General features: G+C 39.6%; 1 long non-coding RNA gene across 2 annotated transcripts; it reads left to right on the plus strand.

Annotated features, from left to right (window-relative positions):
- Nucleotides 1-256: 256 nt before the first annotated feature.
- Nucleotides 257-9200, plus strand: LOC111923408 (uncharacterized). 2 transcript variants are annotated; one of them, XR_002861066.2, is made up of 4 exons: nt 275-519; nt 1976-2010; nt 6199-6268; nt 6485-9200. It is a non-coding gene; the product is annotated as an uncharacterized LOC111923408 (long non-coding RNA). The 2 variants fall into 2 exon arrangements; XR_002861065.2 differs by lacking the exon at nt 1976-2010 and having other exon boundaries at nt 257-519; nt 6485-6820.
- Nucleotides 9201-18435: the final 9235 nt, after the last annotated feature.

An 18435-nucleotide genomic window follows, 5' to 3' on the forward strand; every position in this document is an offset into this window, starting at 1 on the left:
TGACCGACACAATTTGGCCTTTACATTTCCTACACCATAAATGACTTAGGAGCTTTGAAAATTGTCGCTGATGTCGGAGACAGAGATGCGACGTAAAAACACCAAGATCATGCAGCAACAGCTAAATTTTATTGTTGGGTGGCTCCTTTTATAAGACTTTCAATTTCCCATGCTTACAGACATCATTGGTCAAAGGTCTCAACTCCACCCAGCTCACTGGCCAATGATATGGGTGCACCTGCACTTCAAAGGAATTGGCTGAGGTCCCCTGTTTGGGTTTGAATCTGTCCTATTGTTATCATGTCCAGGGACTTGTTTCTCTTAACGAGCTAGGCTGGCTGAGCTGGCATCTGTTAAGCTGAATTATCTGTGCAGTTTATAGACCAGCTATAGGAGTTACAGAAAATTACACCTGGGTTAGGATAACAATAAAGAATAGAAGGATCTCTTTTCATGGTAGTAGGATGAATGAAATTTGTGTTACACTTAAGCGTCTCCACATATCTGACACAGAACTTGGTAAGTGTAAGTAAATGTTAACTTTAATTTTTTTAAGTTCAAGCTTATGGTCTTTGCTAGTGAGGCTGGAGGCTTATAGATGGGAGGGACAAAAGAGAGAATATTCTTAATGCACTGGAGTGCCAGACTGTCTAGGGTTGATGCCCACAAGTGGACCCACATTTTTCATCAGAACTCTTTTGTCTCCAGTCCTTGTGAGACTTTTGGCCTTGTTTGAGAGAAAACTTTGCACTGTTCTCTTGCTTGTGTTGAAAACCTGATCATTTTTTTTAGTTGATTTGTGGATGGGTGCTCTCAAAAATACATTCTAAGGAGGCAGCTGAAAACTCTGACTCCTGACTAATGTCAGGAGGATACAACATATTTTATACAGAAATACAGTTTGCACTGGAGAGCAATGGTGCTTTCCTGAACAACAGCATAGAAACAGCCCTTCCTTAATGGGTCTGAGCCCCTGTTTGAATGCAGCCTTTAAGGAGGAATTTCAGTGCTGCTGAGTTTCAAGCATGAGCTGTAAGGGCTGGCTCATTTAACCTCTGGGCCCATTCTGAAACCACAGCCTGGGAGTCAGAGGAATTGCGGTTGGACTTTTTAAGTGAGCTGCATCACTTGAGTAATGGATGCGCTGAAGTCTGGGAAGAATTCCTATTCCATTTAGAATGTTAAGAAATCATCCCTCCCATCTGTCTTTTAAACCACTCTCTTTTTTTTTTTTTCTTTTTTTTTTTTTTTTTTCCCCTTCTCACTTCACAGGTAGCTCAGAAAGTAGCTGTGTGTTTTGTCAGAGGACTGGGGTTACATTTTTGTACTGTTATTCTGTATTATTCAGTGATCATGGGAACCTCCATTAGGGACAAAAATTTTCTGAAACTGCTATAGAAATAGCCTCCCTGAACCATGGGCTGGGAGCAACATACTGCCTCAGACCATGATGTACCATATTGTTTCCTAAACTTTTGAAAACCAAGCCCTGCTGCATTAAGAAAAAAACATTTTCCTCTCCTGCTGAATTACCACGTTGTTAAATACACACCCATTATAAAGTATTCATCTTCTGTGACCCTTTGTTAGCTCTTCATGCCCCACAAGGGGATATGTCTCAGACTTTAGGAAACAATGATCTGTTGTAACTCATTTTAAGCTTGAATCTTTTTTCATTATTTTCCATCATACACTTAACCACTTTCTATATATTTTTGCTTTAAACACAATGGAATAAATAGTGATTCTTGACTGGTTAATTCATGAAAACTTTAGTGGTTTGAGTGGCTTTCAGGAGGCATATGAAACCTACCTACTGGTATAGGAGAGACTGGAAAATGGCTTCTGCTGATTTTGTGTATAAAACTAGAACAGTCTTGATTGCAGCAGGAATGGGAAATTAAAAACTGTTTGCTAATTCCTCCCATCTACACAGTAATGCAAATTCCTAAATCTTTCTTTCTTACCTTCTTAGGAGTGAGGCAGAGGGTGATTATATGAAAAAAGAAGGTAAGAAAATCTGGAGAGGGGGAGAATATGAAATAGAAATACAAAAATACTACAAAAAAGGCTTTGGTATTTCAAATCTGGCCTAACCAACAATCATTAGAAATGTCAGGCATCAGTCTGTTCATGCAAAAATTTCCCACTCAGTCTGAAGAGGAAGAAGCTTTACAAGACTGAAAAGCACTGGAACAGGTCCTGTCCCTCCTCACTGTCTATGAAATTTGATCACTACTGATGCTGAAGGTAAAGCTCAACCCAGAACTTGATCCACTTTCTTGATGGCAAACCAAAGCTTTTTATGACCTTATTGTTGTGCAAAAAGAAAAGTTTGGAGTAGGTTTCACAACACCCATTCATAGTTTCAGCAAAATATATGAGGGTCTAGTTAAATGATGAGTCTTTTAGCACTTCTACACAGCATTTCTATGGTGCAAAATAACATTTTGAACCGAAGTCTGCATCTTCCTGCAAGTGGTTCCAATTTTATTAATCAGCTCTGGCTTTATTCTTATTATTTACCACTGTTATTAGTAATGTCTGAAGACTAGTAAGGGCAGGGATAGAATCCACACAGTGCAGTTATGTGGTAAGTTACCACGCTTCCTGCATGCAGATCCACACAACAGTTTGGAGTGGAAGGGACCTCCAGAGTTCATCTAGCCCAGTGTCCTGCTTCAAACACTTCTATTTAGATAAGGCTGCTTTGGGGTGCACCCAAAAGAGTTTTTAATGTCTCAGGAGATGGAGGGCTCACAGTTTGCCTGGCCTGTTGCTCCAGTGGCTGCATGCTTTCATCTTGAAAGAGCTCTTCCTCAAATCTATCTGAAATTTCCTATGTTCTACCTTGTGACCAGTGACTCTTTTCCTATCAAAGCTGGGAAAAGTCTGGGTAAGCTTTTAAATGTCTGGAGTGATGAAAATGGGGGTAGCAAAAATAAGACAAATACTTCTTACCTAAACAATCCTGCACATAAAATAAAGTCTTTGCCATAAGCAAAAACTTCTGTTGCATTCAAGAAGGCAAAAATTTTGTCCAGTCCCATCTGTGGCAAACCTAAGTTTGTTTTCAGATTGTATAATTTCTGAAGCATCATAGGATGAAAAATGTGCTCAATTCTAACTTTATATTTTGACCCTATTTTTTCATCGATGCATGTATGAAAATGAGTGCAGAAAATGAGGAAGATGTTGTGAAGTTCAATGCCCTGAGCAAATGTGAGCTGCTAAGTGATGATAGGTGTCTAGAAAGAAGGATTTTTGTCATGAAGTCTGTGGCAGAGAATGAATGTGCTTCTGTTGCCATCATAAAGGTACATTTCCTTCACTGTAACCCCTTCTAGAGTAGCTCTTCTTTCATTATCATAAATGCCTTAGCTGTGCAGGAAGAATTTCATGTACCAGGTAGGAGTCCCTAAATAACAGTTTGTACTGTGGAAAATTGCTAAGCAAAAATCTAATTTGGTCAGATTGCTATTATATCTATGAAAGAAATTAAACATGGAAAAAACTTGTCTGATCATGGAGCCATTCCCATTGCAAATGTATACAATCCCCAGCAGAGAATGGCTCCGATTTTCAGACAAAAATGCTTTTTCAGTGGGAAGCACTATGGGCCTCTCTTTTTCTTGCAAGGCCTGGCAGCCTCACAGGCTTGTAGGAGAGGAAGGCTCTGTGGAGGGAAGACGGGACAGGAGATTGGCAGCCACCAGGAAGCCTTTTGGCTGTTTAGTGAGGAGTGTGCAAGTAATTCCACATCTTTCCCTGAGTTCTCCAGCACTCCCCTCAAGCAAGGAAAGGCAATCTTGTCTTTGCACTGGGGCCCATATAATTTTCATTTTCACCTTCTTCCCATGCTAATTGAGATTTTACTGAGTCTTTTCTCAGTTTTAATACCTTTTTTTTTAACCTTCTGCTATGCAGCTGTAGTCTCACTTGCTCCTCAAAACAAACCTATCCCCGCATTGCCTGGTCCTAGTCACAAAAACAAAGGAAGATGGGAGAAGCAGAATTGCTGCTAAACCCACTCTCCTGTTGCAGGGGTCTGATGTCTGAGGTGTTAATCTTCATGTTCTTTTGATCTGAGTAAGGATAATAGGTTGTTTTTCAATATTGTTTCTGGTTCATTAATATTTATGTTGTCTGTTCCTTTTTTTATCCCCCAGAAAACCCTTTGAAGATACCTTTGTAGCCTCTCTTCTGCTGCAGGCCTAACTTTGACTTTTCCGCTATTCATTGTTTTCCTGCTTGTTTCATGTTCTCACTCCATTACAGCCACTCGGGTACTGCAGCCAGAACTGAGGCATCCTCCTCCTGCTTTCTTTCCAAGGACCTGCTCAGTGTGAGCGATGCTTAAGCTCCCCTGGTTTCCTCATGTGGCCCTGGCAATGAAGGTGTCACAGAGTAGATTTAAATGGGACACCATCACTGATTAGCATTGGTGGCTTCTAGGCACCCATGTTTCTCCCATTGGACAAACCCTCACACATTAGCTGGGATAAAGCCTGATTGGCATTGTTTCCAGACACATTTAAATAATTGTCACACTGCACCCCATGAAAGGATGAGACAACCACTGTCTAGTTTTAAAGGCTGCTTTGTGATGAAAAGCGCATTAGATCATTTGATTGCTGTTTTTCTTTGGAATGCATCCTCCTACTCACCACCCTGTGGGCATCCATACTCTCTTTTGTTGGACTTGTTTCTGTTCATATGATTTCATGTGCTGTGGGGCATTTCAGTGTGCCTGCTGTTCTTTTTTTCCCTCTGCCTTTTCTTCCTCTCTACCTCTCCATATTTTTGTGGTATATTTGGCAAAGCTGTGGGTTACACCCAATATTTCATCTTGTTGTTTTTGTCATTTATTCACCAGCTGAGCTCAGAGGAGGATTTGTTTTTCAGTGAAATCTGGGGACTTTATGTTTTTCTTTTTTTGTCTTTAATAATTTTATAGTTTTGTTGACTAAAGCATAAGAAAATTGAACGGTTTGTCCGTGGTCACACAGTGAGTCATTGCTTCTGTCAAAATAAGAATCTGCCTAGAACTGCCATAGCTTGTACCTCCTCATTCCAGCCATTAGAGAAACTCAGCTCTTGTGTGAATTTGTCACAGATTTAAATTAAAGCTACTCTTTTATGTCTCCTGGTTCTATGGAACCAGACGAATTTCCTGGGCACATCTATGGACCACACTGTGTGGTAGAAAACAGCAATATTGAGCTCTGAGATGAAATGTTAGTTCCTTGCCTCTAATGAGTGGGTTGATAAAGACCTGTAAATCTTGGCCCTTTAGGCCCAGCTGTGTTCTAGCCCTAGATTCACTTGGGAGAAGAGTCTGGGACAATGAAGAAATGAACTCTGAGTGTCTCAAAATTTTGCATTTATTTTAAATTATTGGTATCTTGTCACAACCTGACCCCAGAGTTCCAACACATGGTATGGGCCAGAGCTTCTCTCCCTGCTCAGACCCATGGATTATGGCTTGGAGATCTGAACCCTGAAGGGAGGAGTGATCACCAGTGATCACTGTTTCAATGCTCCTCATAACAGCAGATAAAAGAGCAACATTGCCTGCAGAGATAGAAGAAACTCTGTAGAAAGAATATGTGGGCTTATTGGTTTATAAAATAAAAAGAGAAGAAAAAGTGGAAAACATCCCCAGCATTCCCACTACTTCATCTCTTTTTCTGGCTGGGAATTCAGATGCAGAAAAATTAAAGTATTCAGGCATAAAAGGCCATTCATTCCACAAGAGGGTATTTTCTTTTGCTGATCTTTTCACTGACCTACATGACAATCTGTCTCTGATCAGAGTCCTCCAGCAACTTCCTAGTGGTGGTGCTGCTTTTGGTACAGCCTGACATTATATTTGTATTTCTCTGAGCCTCAGGAGTCCACAAACCACATCTTGGTGGTGACTGTTTCAGAGGGGTTAGGCCCCAGGGAGAGCAGCCACCTCCACCCATCCTCTCCTGAGGCTGTGACAGAGCTCAGAGCTGAACCCACCATCCCTGACTACCATTTCCAAGTGTACACCTTAAAATACCTACAACATTTAAGCATGAGAGCCAAGAACAATTATTAAAAAAACCCCTAAAACCAACCAGCCAACAAACCAACCAAACCAAAAACCAAAAAAACCTCCCAAAAAAAACAAGTGGAGAAGAGTACCAATGTACTTCATCTTTTTTATAGGCTGAAGCACATTCCAGGTCTGCTCCAGTAGTCCAAATCACATCTCTTGGGAGTGGAGAGCCACAGAAAGGTGAGACAAAGATATTAGAATATGGCAGGATATATAATGGAATTGTCATGGGCCAAATGAAAGAATAGTTTAAGTCTTATTTATAAACTGTGGGTAACATGCAAATTTCACTTCATCTTCTTTAAGCCTTTCACTCACTAATTCTTTGGAAGGAAGAATAATTAAGAAAAGGATCCACTTGGCAACTCATTAGTTTAAAATCTTTGTTCTTTACAGATTTGGTCAACACTGCTTCCATAGTCTTTTGGAAAATTTTCTTCAGTTTATTGAAGAGACTTCAGTTGCCTCAAACCTTTTAATTTTAGCTCATTTAAATATATCAGCCAGTTTCAAGACTTGATAAAGATGAATGCAATTAATCTTAGAGGCCTCATAAATGTTAGAGAAAGAGCTTTTATTTTGAAAAGACAGTAGAGCCAAATTAAAATCCTATCTGGTAACCCTCTGAAAATACAAATGTGGGAATTTCTGACTGTAATTAATTTTGTATGGGGATTATAATGACTTACATTTACATACAACAAAGATTGCTAAAGAACTGGTGCAACAGAACTTATGTGTGTGTGTATATTTGTGTATGTATACATGGTTGTTACTGAGTTTCCATTTTCACTAAGTTTCCATCCCTCCAATAACGCAAAAGAAATTAACAATTCATCACATAATTGATCACTTGGTGTGATTCTTGAGGCTGCCCTTTCCAGGGCCAGGAGTTAGGCTTTGATGATCCCTATGAGTCCCTTCCAGCTAGGAATATTCTGTGATCACTGCCAACAAAATCAGTGGGAAATCTAAACCTGGTGGGCACTTTTCCAACTGAATGTGAGGTTGGCTGGAATGGCAGATCCAAAAAGAGGAACTACCAAACACAGTAGGTGGATATCATTTGATTGAGAGCTAAACTTTCTTTTTTATTATTTTTATTTTAAAGAAATAATGTCTAAAGCCATTTAGTTAGCACAAAACAGGACAGTACTCTTACGTTTTGGTTTATTTTAGAAATAAAGGATGGTCTTCTCAAGAAAAAGATACTTTTCTTTCAACACCCTCTGATAAGAATTCACAATATAAAGCAATGATTAGGAAGACTCTGCCCCTTTAGAAGCCATAATAAGATCAGGAAATCTTACCAGTCTTTGGTGGGAGCATCCTTTCCCTTGACAAGCCCAAACAGGATCATGGATACTTCTGAAATTTTTATTTTTCTGTCTCTTAGGTGTTTCAAGTGGCAGATGATGCAGTCTTAGGTTGTAAAGTAAAATTACTTCTTGCCCCATCTTATGTGACTATGTGCATTTCTGAGCTCTGGGGCTGAGGGAGGGCATCGGCCCACCTTTCCCACCACTCTTTCTGGTCCATGCATGTAGGGTGCTATTAAGGTCATCTTTTCAGAGAAACACAGCAGCAGGACAAAGTATTAGGATTTGGTTCTATTTGCTCATTTGATTTAGCCCAGCTTCCCATTTTAGCAACTTGGTTTGCAATTGAAATATGAAAACCTGGGGAGGGAGGTTACTTGACCAGATTGTGGAGCAGAGCTGACCTTGAATATGACATGCCAGCTCTGCCAAGAGCATACAAATGTGTTGCACTGTATAATATGCAGAAAGGTCCTGAGGTCTCTCCCCTCTCTTTAAACATCAAAGATCAGATAATGTGTTTTCATCCTTCGACGTTAAACATTCCACTGTGGCCTTGGCAAAGACAGAGAATTGTCTCTGGGATCCACTGCAATGGGAGGGCACAGAGTCAAACAGAGTGGCTGAATTTGAAAATGGAGAGGAATTATTTTGTGACCAGTAATAAAATGTATAGCTACAGATACTAAAATAATGATAGGGCCATAACCTGAAGGTGGAGAGAGTCAGGGAGGAATTCCCTTCTACGCCACATGAAAGCACTGCACACATAAAGTGGTGGATTTGTGGGGTGGAGAAGTGGGATCACCTTGTGAAGATAAATCAGAATTGATGGACAAGATCAATTAGTTTCTGACAATGTTTTTCTCAAAGTACAAAAGTGCAAAGGAAGTTAGGAGATCCTGGTAAAGATTTGTTATGTTCCTGGGGACACAAATAATTTTTGTAAAAGCAGGAGCATATTTCAGGGGGTGATTTAAAGGCTGCATTCATTTTTTGTGGATCTATAACAACTTTGAAATGCTTGCTTTTGTTCCTGGATATTTTCAAGAAATCAAGAGGTCGGAGTGAAATCTTGGCTTTACAACTTCTATGAAAGAGTTTTTCTAACTTAGATCATAACCAAAAAGGAGAAACATGGAAGAGAGGATTTTCAGAAGAGAATGGAAAGGAGATGGAAATATGGTAAAATGGGAATGTGGATGGGGTGCTTAGGAAAGAGGAGAATCAGCAAAAAGAGTTGCTGCTCAGTTTGTAGATCTGTGTAGCTACATACTAAATGAGTGGTGATGGCTCCATCAAGCACTTTGCTGAATGAAGGAGGGCATTTTGCTGCTCCAGGCGGGGTGGTGGCTCTGGGAGTGGGAGCGGTCAGTGCTGATCTCTTGTTCCAAACCACACCCCAAAAGAAGCTTTTCTATTGTTTTCCTTTCAGACCTGTTGGCAGCAACTCTGGCTGCTTCATACCCTGACATAATAGTGATCACATCTCCTTGTGCTCCACTCAGGTTTTCTCCTATCCAGCGGAGGAAATTTGGAAGTAGAAATTTTATCAATGTGATAGTGTTGCCATACATTTTCAGACCTAATTTCTTGGAGGGCTGCCTCCAAGAGCTGTAACATTCTGTAATTGTTCAGCACACCTGTTTCCAAATACCTCAGTGTAAAACTATTTGTTTTTTCCTGTGAGAAGACTATAGTACAAGTTCTGTTAAGTCTTTGACATCTAGCCAAAAACTACACCATTCATTTAACCTCAAGCATTAAAGGCTCTATTCACACACATAAAAAAAGGATATTTCAAAATTTTCCAGTAGGATTTTAAATGGAAATGAGAGTGCATGAAAACAGCACCTAGTCCAACATTTGGTATAGGTAGCTACGTATGGGATGATATGTTGAAACTGAATGTACTGAAGATGGGAGTAAAAAAATAAAATAAAATATATATAGCTATAGAATTCTATAATTCTAAAATTCTATAGCTTTAGAAAAATTGACAACAAGATGCCCATACTCAGGAAGAACAAAGGAGAATAAAATACCTTTAGATGACAACTCTGATGACAATTAGTGGCTTATAACCTGGGGAAGACCACACAGTATCACCTCCCCATCACAGCATATGTCTTGATGTACAGGTTATAGAGTAGTACTAAGGATTTTCACTGAGTGCTAGGCTGGCTGTGTGTCTGATGGAGTCTTCTTTTCACGCACTAGGGCTGCCTCAGAGAAGTTCAGTGATAAGTGAAATTATCCTTATATGCATATTGGGAAGTTTTTAGATCCTCCCATGCAAAGATTTCACTTAAACATAAGGTGGCTATTAGCAGTAGCAATACCCGTAAAGTTTTCCAGCCTTTTCAATATTCAATCATGCTGCTTCATTTTGTCACCTCCTAATATAACAGAAGAAAAACTATCTGTGAGGATTTACAATTACAGTCTCCCACATGTTAGGCATGCTGATGGCCCAAGGGCACAAAAGGGGTTAAATACCTGCCTATGTTTGCTCCTTCAGTATGAAAAAAAAGTGAGTTAATTGGCTACCAGCATAGCTTAATTGCAGGAGTTGTTAGTGCAGCAGAAGCTAAACCAGGTTGCATATGAAATGTGCTTGTTAAACACAAGCATTTCTTCTGGCTGGGAGGATGGCTACATGTATATATTGCATATTTATATGTGCCCTGGAGCTCGTCCTCTTCCATGGAGGGGGTTCTTGTAAGCCATCCTAAAACCAGTTACTTCACCTCTGTGTTCAGTAAACACATTGATATTTCAGTCACTTCTTGAAAACATCAAAGGTAAAAGGAATGAGGGGGCTGCAGATCTTCTGTCTTCTTAGAGCATAAATGCTCTCTTGTTAGGTACATAAAGAGCAAAATATACACATATAGCTGTACCTTTACCTGAAGAAACCTTTCTTTCAGGCTGAAGACAACAAAAAAAGGGAAAGAAAAAAGAAAGAGAATAAATGTAAAATGTCTGTGGAAGTGTATTGATTATACTCCTATTGCAGTCCATATTGAGCATTGGGAATGAAATGTCTTCCTGACTGATCAGAAGTACAGTGGATAATACACAAACCAGAAGGTGTCATGATCTGACAACTACATTCTCCTTCATAACCCGCTCAAGTTATGCTCCTGAAATGCAGCTGAATAGCTCACCCTGGTTTATAATTTATACAGTTCAAATTTTTAGAATTAGCCTGAAAAATATGTGCCTGGCAGAAAAATTTCATTCTCAGGTGCTAGTAAAGTCAGTACACCCTCAAATATTGTAGCATAACCTCTCAAGAATTTTGCTGCACCACAGAATTTCAGCTTTTATTTTGTGCATCTCCAAAAGTAGTGTAGTTGGCTCTGGTTGCAAAGAAAACCACATGGAATTTGAATTGAGTGCAACCAGTGTGGAGTTGGGCTTTAAGAGAGATAAGAATGCATTTTGCATTTCTCTCCATGAGGTTTTAACTCAGATGATCAGTACTTTAAAAATATCTTCATTGATAACGAGGTCATATCTTTTATAAGAAATTAGAGAGATGATCACAGACTTGCATAACATATTGCGCCTGGAGTTATTTTATGATACAAGATGCTGGGGGAAGGGCAGATTTGAGACATCCTGCAATTATTTTCTTGACTAACCAAGAAGGAGTCGAGCTACATGGAAAATGTACAAGACAACTAAATTCAGGACTTAGGGCAAAGTTTCCAAGCAAGCTCGGCAGTAATAACTAACTGCACAGCCTACTGTGAATGGGTCTGTTGCATGTGGCCAAGGGATGCAGCTTATTTTTCATACCTGTCTCTTTCTTTTTTTACTTTTCCACACAGGAAAGACTCAGATACTGACAGAAAATATGAACTTATTTGGCCGAGTGCACATATTCACCCTGTTCTGTCGTATTTTTTAACCTGTGCTAAAATATTGAGAAGCTAGAAAAAAGAAACTCATACCAAATAACATGCATTTCACAGCAGGGTTTTTCAGGACCAGTCCTTCTCAAACAAATCTCTAGTAGAATGGAAGCCATTTAGTACTATTAAAGCCAGATTGCATTCTGTCAAAAAGTCTCTACAGGGTCAGTGAGAAAGTAAGAGGAAAGCAGGAATTTTTTAGATGCATCATGGCTTCAAGCTCCAAATGCTGCTGGAGATATTTTCTGATCCTTTGTACACATTTGTTTTCCAAATAAATGCAAAATTACAACTGGAAAGTTTTCTTAAGCAAACAAAACTTTAGGTTGTTTATCCAAGAAAAAAAATAAAAAGGGAGAGAGAATAAGAAAAGGAAAAAGTAAGTCTTGAAAAGTTTTGGTCTGAAGGTGGTGAAAGCTGAAGTAATTTGCTTATCCCCAGAACAGGTATAGGACTTCTCTAAAAAGTTCCTCACTTCTGAGCTCTGGCACCACCTGTAGGGATGAAAGGGCACTCCAGGACCCAGGTCTATTCAGAGTTTGGCTTCCCCACTGAGAGTTCCTACATGGGTGCCAGTGAGTGCCAGTCAAGCTAGCAGCTCTTATGATGTGGACAGGCATCCAGCTGGGACCTGACTGAGTCAATATCGGTTTAATAAAATTCTTCTGGTATAGAAAACTCTGCTAAAAACTCACAGTGCTATGGAATCAGCACTTTGAATCCTGGTGTGTCTGTGGAGAAACTTGTGTTAGCACAATGGGAAAAAAGGCTGCAATCTGCTGAAAATCTACCCAGCTTGAGATGAAATTTTTTGCTCTATACTTTTATCAGATAAATCTTATGTAAATGTGATATAAATTCACACTAAAGCAGAGGATTTCTTATATGAGAAGGGTAATTGAGTCATCCTGCTAGTAGCAGATGGCAATATTTTGTGATGCAGTAGAAGACAGGGCAAAAAGATTAAACAATAGAGGAATTGAGGAGACATTCTTCCCAAACCCTAAAACAACCAACATATGCCCTACAGCATGGATTTCAGTTGACTTCCATAAAAATATGGAAGTTTGTTATCAGACAATGTCTTCCTCCCCTGTAATATATAATTCAAAACCACCAGCATTCTTCTCAGATTAGCTTCTAGTAATCATAAATAATGAAACTCAGCATTTGTCATCTTCAACTTATTTAATAAACAACTATTCCTTCATCCCGATGTAATGTGTGCATTGTTATACCCTGTAGGGAAACTGAGGCATAACAGTTACTATTTCAAAGGGGAGAGAAATCATGGACTGGAGTCCGAATTTAATGCTAATCCTTCTTGCCTAATTCTTACTGAAAAGCAGCAATTAAAGCAACACAACAAGATTTAAGCATTTAACTGTGATGACACTGAATTGATTTAAATTCCATTGTTTCAACAAGATGCCTGTACATCTTCAGTCAGATCACCAAATTTAGCCCTGCTGTGAGCTTGTGCAACTCCCACATAAGTCACTGGGAGTTATGGCTGGGTTATACCAGGCCTAGACTTGGCACTGAGCAAACAGCCCTCATGATAATGAAGCAAACTGATTTCAAGCAAATGCTAAAAATTCCTGGCAAAGTAACATTTCTCTCCTCCTGCCAAGTGTCATCAACATTATTTTTTGGGTGGATTCAGATCCCTGAGAGCAGAGTTTTCCATTACGTGTTCCTAATTGTTAAAGACTGGGCCTCCTATAATACTTGAGAAGTAGTGTGTTTAGTTGTACTTGTTACCATAACACCAGGGTGAAATAGTGCTTTTCTCTCAGCTGGTTAAGCCACAGAATACAGTAGCAGCCTTCCTAGCAATGTCAAGGCATTAGACAGAGGCAAAGCAATCCACAGTCAACAGAATGAATGGAACGATTCACACTGTTGTACATAGATATAGAGGTTAAACCCAAACACATGAATAAGTGATGCTGGAAGCACTTGGGAACAGCTGGGCCAGATGAATAACTCAATTGGATGCCATGAGGAACAAATTAAACAACTGACTGGAGACCAGGCTGCTCGTGTGACAGACACTTTAATCAGGAAGTCAAAAGCTGATTGACAAGATGAAAAGCTGGATGACATGAAAAATGGAAACAGAAGGAACAACACAAGAAAAGGGCACCCTGGGTCAGCATGCTGACAAAAATAATCAAGTACGACAGGCCATAATCCAATCTTCGAATGTTTGGCATGGTGCTAGTATGAAAGTCTGCAGCCAAGAGGAAAGAAAACTATTATTAAGTGAAGGAAATTATCTGCCTCTCTAGAACTCACTATGCTATGTGTTCATCAGAGATTCTCTTTCTACCCATAATGCATTATAGATATATACTAGAAATAGCTTATATTGAATAATATGAAATAAAATTAAAATAAATTATGTATGTAGAAATAAAGTACTTCTACAGCAATGTTAGGGTAAGTAATTGCTTTTTCAAAATCCTACAGCTAAACAGGTGTTGACATTGAGTAGGTGTGAAAAGTGAACTCTATCACAGTACATGGGCTTTTTTTCCCTGCAGCTGAATGTAAATCTATTGCTTTCAAGTTTTCCATAGGAATCTCTTCTACCTAAACTTAGAGACTGGCTGCACCTGGAGTTATCTGCAAAATGTAAAAAAATTTTAAATTCCCCAGTAGTGCACATTTAAGATATTCCGCACTTGCAGTTCAGTTAAATACCTCCACATGGCCAAGGGGCTGCATTGTGATAACTGATGGTCAAATTCAGCATTTCACTGGCTCAAGGTCCAGAAGAAAGGCATCCTGAATTTAGTTTCTGAAATTAAGAATTTGATACCTAAAAACATAATTTATTTTTTTTCCCGAAGTTCTGAAGAGATTGTGGCAAAGACTGATTTCAAGCTGGTACTCTTGGAAATCAGATTACTTGGAAACATTTTTTGCACATACCCCTCCCACCTACAACAGTAAAAGGTTTGTGTTAATTGTTTCAGGGGATAAATGAAGTCAGGTTTTGCTGCAAGTACAGTAGATTTCAGTGAGTTTACACAGGCCTGAGAGGAGTATTTGGTGACAACTTCAGCATCACTTTTTCCAAGCTTGGAATAGAGAGAGCTTTCATGAAGGAGTGTTGGAGCTTGGGCTCTAATCTTGAAAATGGGTAACCTGATGTAGGATTAGGTGGCCTTGTAGAGAGTTTCTATATATTGTGTATATCATTTCACACAAAGGTTTGTGCTATTGGTAACTAAAGGAGAATTAACCACAGCAGGGCATGCCTCTGTTTCAGCTTCTTGCCTTTTGTCAAAAGGGTGTGATATGTTTTCTCCTCAGATAATGACAGCTTTTTTGTTACTGAGCTGCTTTTCTCTGTTTTAGAGAACAATATTAAAACAATACTCTAAATATTAGGCTTACTGTGGAATACTCTCAGCAGGGAGGAAAGCTACCAGTAAAAAAACACCGCCAAAAATTGGTAGAAGAGTAAGATTCTGAATTTGAGATTTATTTATTTCTGAGACTTTTTCTCCTGTCTGCTTCTTCTTTTACTGCCAGTGTCTTTAGTATTATTATAGTTCTGTGGGTTTTTGCTTCTCTGTGCTTTCTTTTATTTCCCTCCCTTCAGCTGTGGTCTCCCATTTCAGTGAAAGCACAGACCCAGGACCTGTTTCATCTCTTCTAAGTTTGTTTTTCTAAATAATAGCAACAATTGCTGGAACAACAAATCCTCTACTGCTACTAAGCTGTGTCCAGGTTGATGTTTACCACACACGATGGCATTAAACTTCCTGGAAATCCCAAGACTGCTGTTGAACACGGAAACAGGTATTTCAGAGGATGTGGTAGGTTGAATGATTTAATTTTATTTTCTTCCCTTAGCTTTATCTGCTTTTGCCCTGGCATCTGCCTTTGTGATATCTTTCTTTAAGGCTTTTAATTCTTGCTTGTCCTGTAATGTGTGGTAGAGGCAGGACATGCTGTGCTCTCCTCTAGGAACTCTGTGTTTGTTCTTTCCTTGTTTTGCTGCTCTCTTACTCAAAGATAAAGGTCATCATGACAGGAAACACGGTATATGCTTGCTGCTGGTGGTGGTAAAACTTATAATAAATGTGCTTTGTTCTTGATTTAAATTCTAGTAGACAGATGTTTCTGCATTCAAGAATCTTGCTGTACTTGAGACATGTTTTTTTCCTCTCCGCATGAAGAAGTTAAAGACTGTTCATACATGGCCACGGTGTAGGAGGAGGGGTTGTGAAATGTTGTCCCATGTCAGTCCTGACTTTCAGATGAGTGAGATGAGAGAATACAATAGGAAGGTTCTTGAAAGCAGGGTTTATCAGCCTCATGAGATAAACACAGCAAATCCTTAAACAAAATGTACATGAAATTATTATGGCCTGGAGTCTGGTAAAATTTTTCTATAACAAAAAAAAATCCATACACTGATCAGGGGGCAGAATGTCAAACTCCCATTTCTTAAGATTTTAGGGTTATGAATGCTGTAGCTTGAAGCAGCATCAAATCTGCATTTAAAAAAAATTAAGTGGGGGGTATATATGTGTGTATATGTGTCTGAGAAGTAAGGAAGGAAGGTACTTGTAAAATTACTCAAGATTCATTCAGGGTGCACTCATGAAGAAAAAGGATCCTGAGTACAGTGGGTTCAGGTTAGGTCTGGTTTCTACCCAATTAAAAAGAACTATTTTATGTAGGTGCTACATTCTGGAATTTTTAGTTTATGAATAGGTTAAGTGAAAGTTAATAACTTCTTAGTGTATAATATTTAAAAATAGCTTTCAAAGCAGAGAAGAGTTTAGTTCATGATACACTTACTAAAATATATCTTTCCCATAGTGTTAGAAAAACTGTATAAAGGGATGCAGATCCAAGGACAATCCACACTCAGCCCAGAACTGAGATCCCTGCAGCGTGGCCTGAGTGCAGGATCAGGACTGGAGGAGTGACCCAAAGCCAGGAGACCAAGCACTGCTGAACGGAGGCAGGATCTGTGCCTGGCTCAGATTAGTACTGAGTTTGAGCCCAGCTGTGTTGGCAGCACCCAGCTGGTGTTCACACAATGAGCAGGTGAAAATGTGACAGAGATGAGGTGTCAGAGCGGCAGAGCCCTGCACATCTTTCCTTTGATTTACAGGTGTCAGGGGCAGCATCACCAAGACTAACTCAGCCAATATGTAATGAAAAATGTTCTATAATCAACATTTGCTTGAGTGAAAAAGAGTATTATCCTCTAAGCATGGAGATAGTTTTATATTTTAAGATCATTTTAAATTTTGGAAGATAAGCAGGATGCAGCAGTCCATGATGAGCGATGAAGATCTTTTTGCAAAGGATTTATTAAGTTGAAATTTTATGTAAAAAAATTAAATTTTTTTTCATCTGTTTTTCAAAAATGTTTCTGTATATCTATGTGTCTATGAATAGATTTTTATTGGCATTAGGCAGTTTTGTTAGCATTAACCATGAGTTGATGTAGGAAGACATATGTTTCCCCCCCTAATAAAACACAGGCACCTCTTTGTTAGACTGTATTCATAGCAGGGCTGATTCATAGCTCTCACAAAGCCAAGAAAAGAAATAGAAAAATGTGTGTATCAAAGCTGAGGGAAGCACAAGTATCCCATGCCCTACTTCCAGTTCATTCAAGATCTCATTTTCGCAGTTTTTAAAGGAAGTTATATTGCCTGTTTGAAGAATCCTGGTGACCAGACCCACAAAAGCTTTAGGTTTTCAGAGAGTCCTGGTTCTCTGGGCTAGATCCTCAAGAAGAAGCATACTCAACCACTTTTCTTCTAAGAACCTCCATAAACGCATGAACCTGCCGTGGTAGACTCCCTGAACCAAAACAACGTAGGAGTAAGGAAGCAAAACCTGCAGATTTTGCAGAGCAGCCATGTGCATCACTTTTCAGTAGCTCAAGAAATAAACCCGTGCTTGTGCTTCATCACCTCTCTCCTGCAACACAACAACAGCATATTCTTTTGGGCTGAAGTTAATACTGCTGGTGTGCCTTCATTTTCTGTGGCAGTGATTTATTCACTGATAGAAGGACCTTGCCTTTAGTTTTGCATTCTTAACCTGAAGGTCTGGTTTTATTCTGTTAACTTTTATGTCCGTGGCCTTTGTCCTGTGAAGCATTTATTTTAAAGCCACACTCACTACTTGATGCCTTTGTTCTGCTTTTAGTAACTACCCACTGTCTGAAGGCCTCTCCCAGTTGATATCCAGTTGTTCCTGGCTTACCCATCTATAAATGTCTGTGTTAGGGCAAAGACTGGACAATTTTCAGCCTGACAACATCATAATATTAATCATGAATCATAACCTTCATGATTACAAATACCCTTTGGTAAAACACTGCAACCACTATGAAATAATTTTGAAACTCCTAGGAAGATTATCACTTCAGTTTTACTCTGAACTCGCCCATCTACTTATTAGCTAGACATTGCTTATTTTGGGATATTGAAGAAAAATAAGGAAGTCTGGTCCAAAATTTAGGACTCTGCTTGGCTTAATAGACTGGCCAAACCTACCAAGCAGGTAGCTTTGAATTGGATGCAGAAAATGTCTCATGTCACAGTCAGCTCACTGTGACTCCGAGTCCGGTCTGGCTGGGTGAGCATGGCAAAACAGGGGGGCGGGAAGGATGGAGTTGCTCAAAATACTTTAGTGATAATAAAATAACAAACTGTAGAAACCGGACGTTCTGGGGCCAAGCTCCAAAGACCAAGGGGTGTGGTGAATTTAACAATATATAGGGTGTCAGGGATTAGGTGTCCTTTCTTTTGTTCCTTCTCACCTATGAAATTTTCCCCATTAGTTTTGGGGAAACCTGACTGCTGGGACTTATTGAGTGTTTGAGAAGACAAGGAGTTTGGCTGGGCCCAGGGGAAAGGGGGGGCAGGTAAAAGGGAGGGCAGGGGCAGCTTCTGGCTGGCTCAATTCTTTGGCTTCAGAGCAGCACACACCCAGAGCTGTTGTTGCTTAGGGAAAGGAATTGGCCATAACCCAGATGGTGATGGTGCTGCTGCTTCATGTTGTTCTTCTGTTTCTTCTGCTGCTTCTGCTTCTTCTGTGGGCCTCACACCCCTTT

The sequence above is a fragment of the Cyanistes caeruleus genome, chromosome 4, assembly GCF_971803275.1.
Source record: "Cyanistes caeruleus chromosome 4, bCyaCae1.hap1.1, whole genome shotgun sequence".
Taxonomy (NCBI): domain Eukaryota; kingdom Metazoa; phylum Chordata; class Aves; order Passeriformes; family Paridae; genus Cyanistes; species Cyanistes caeruleus.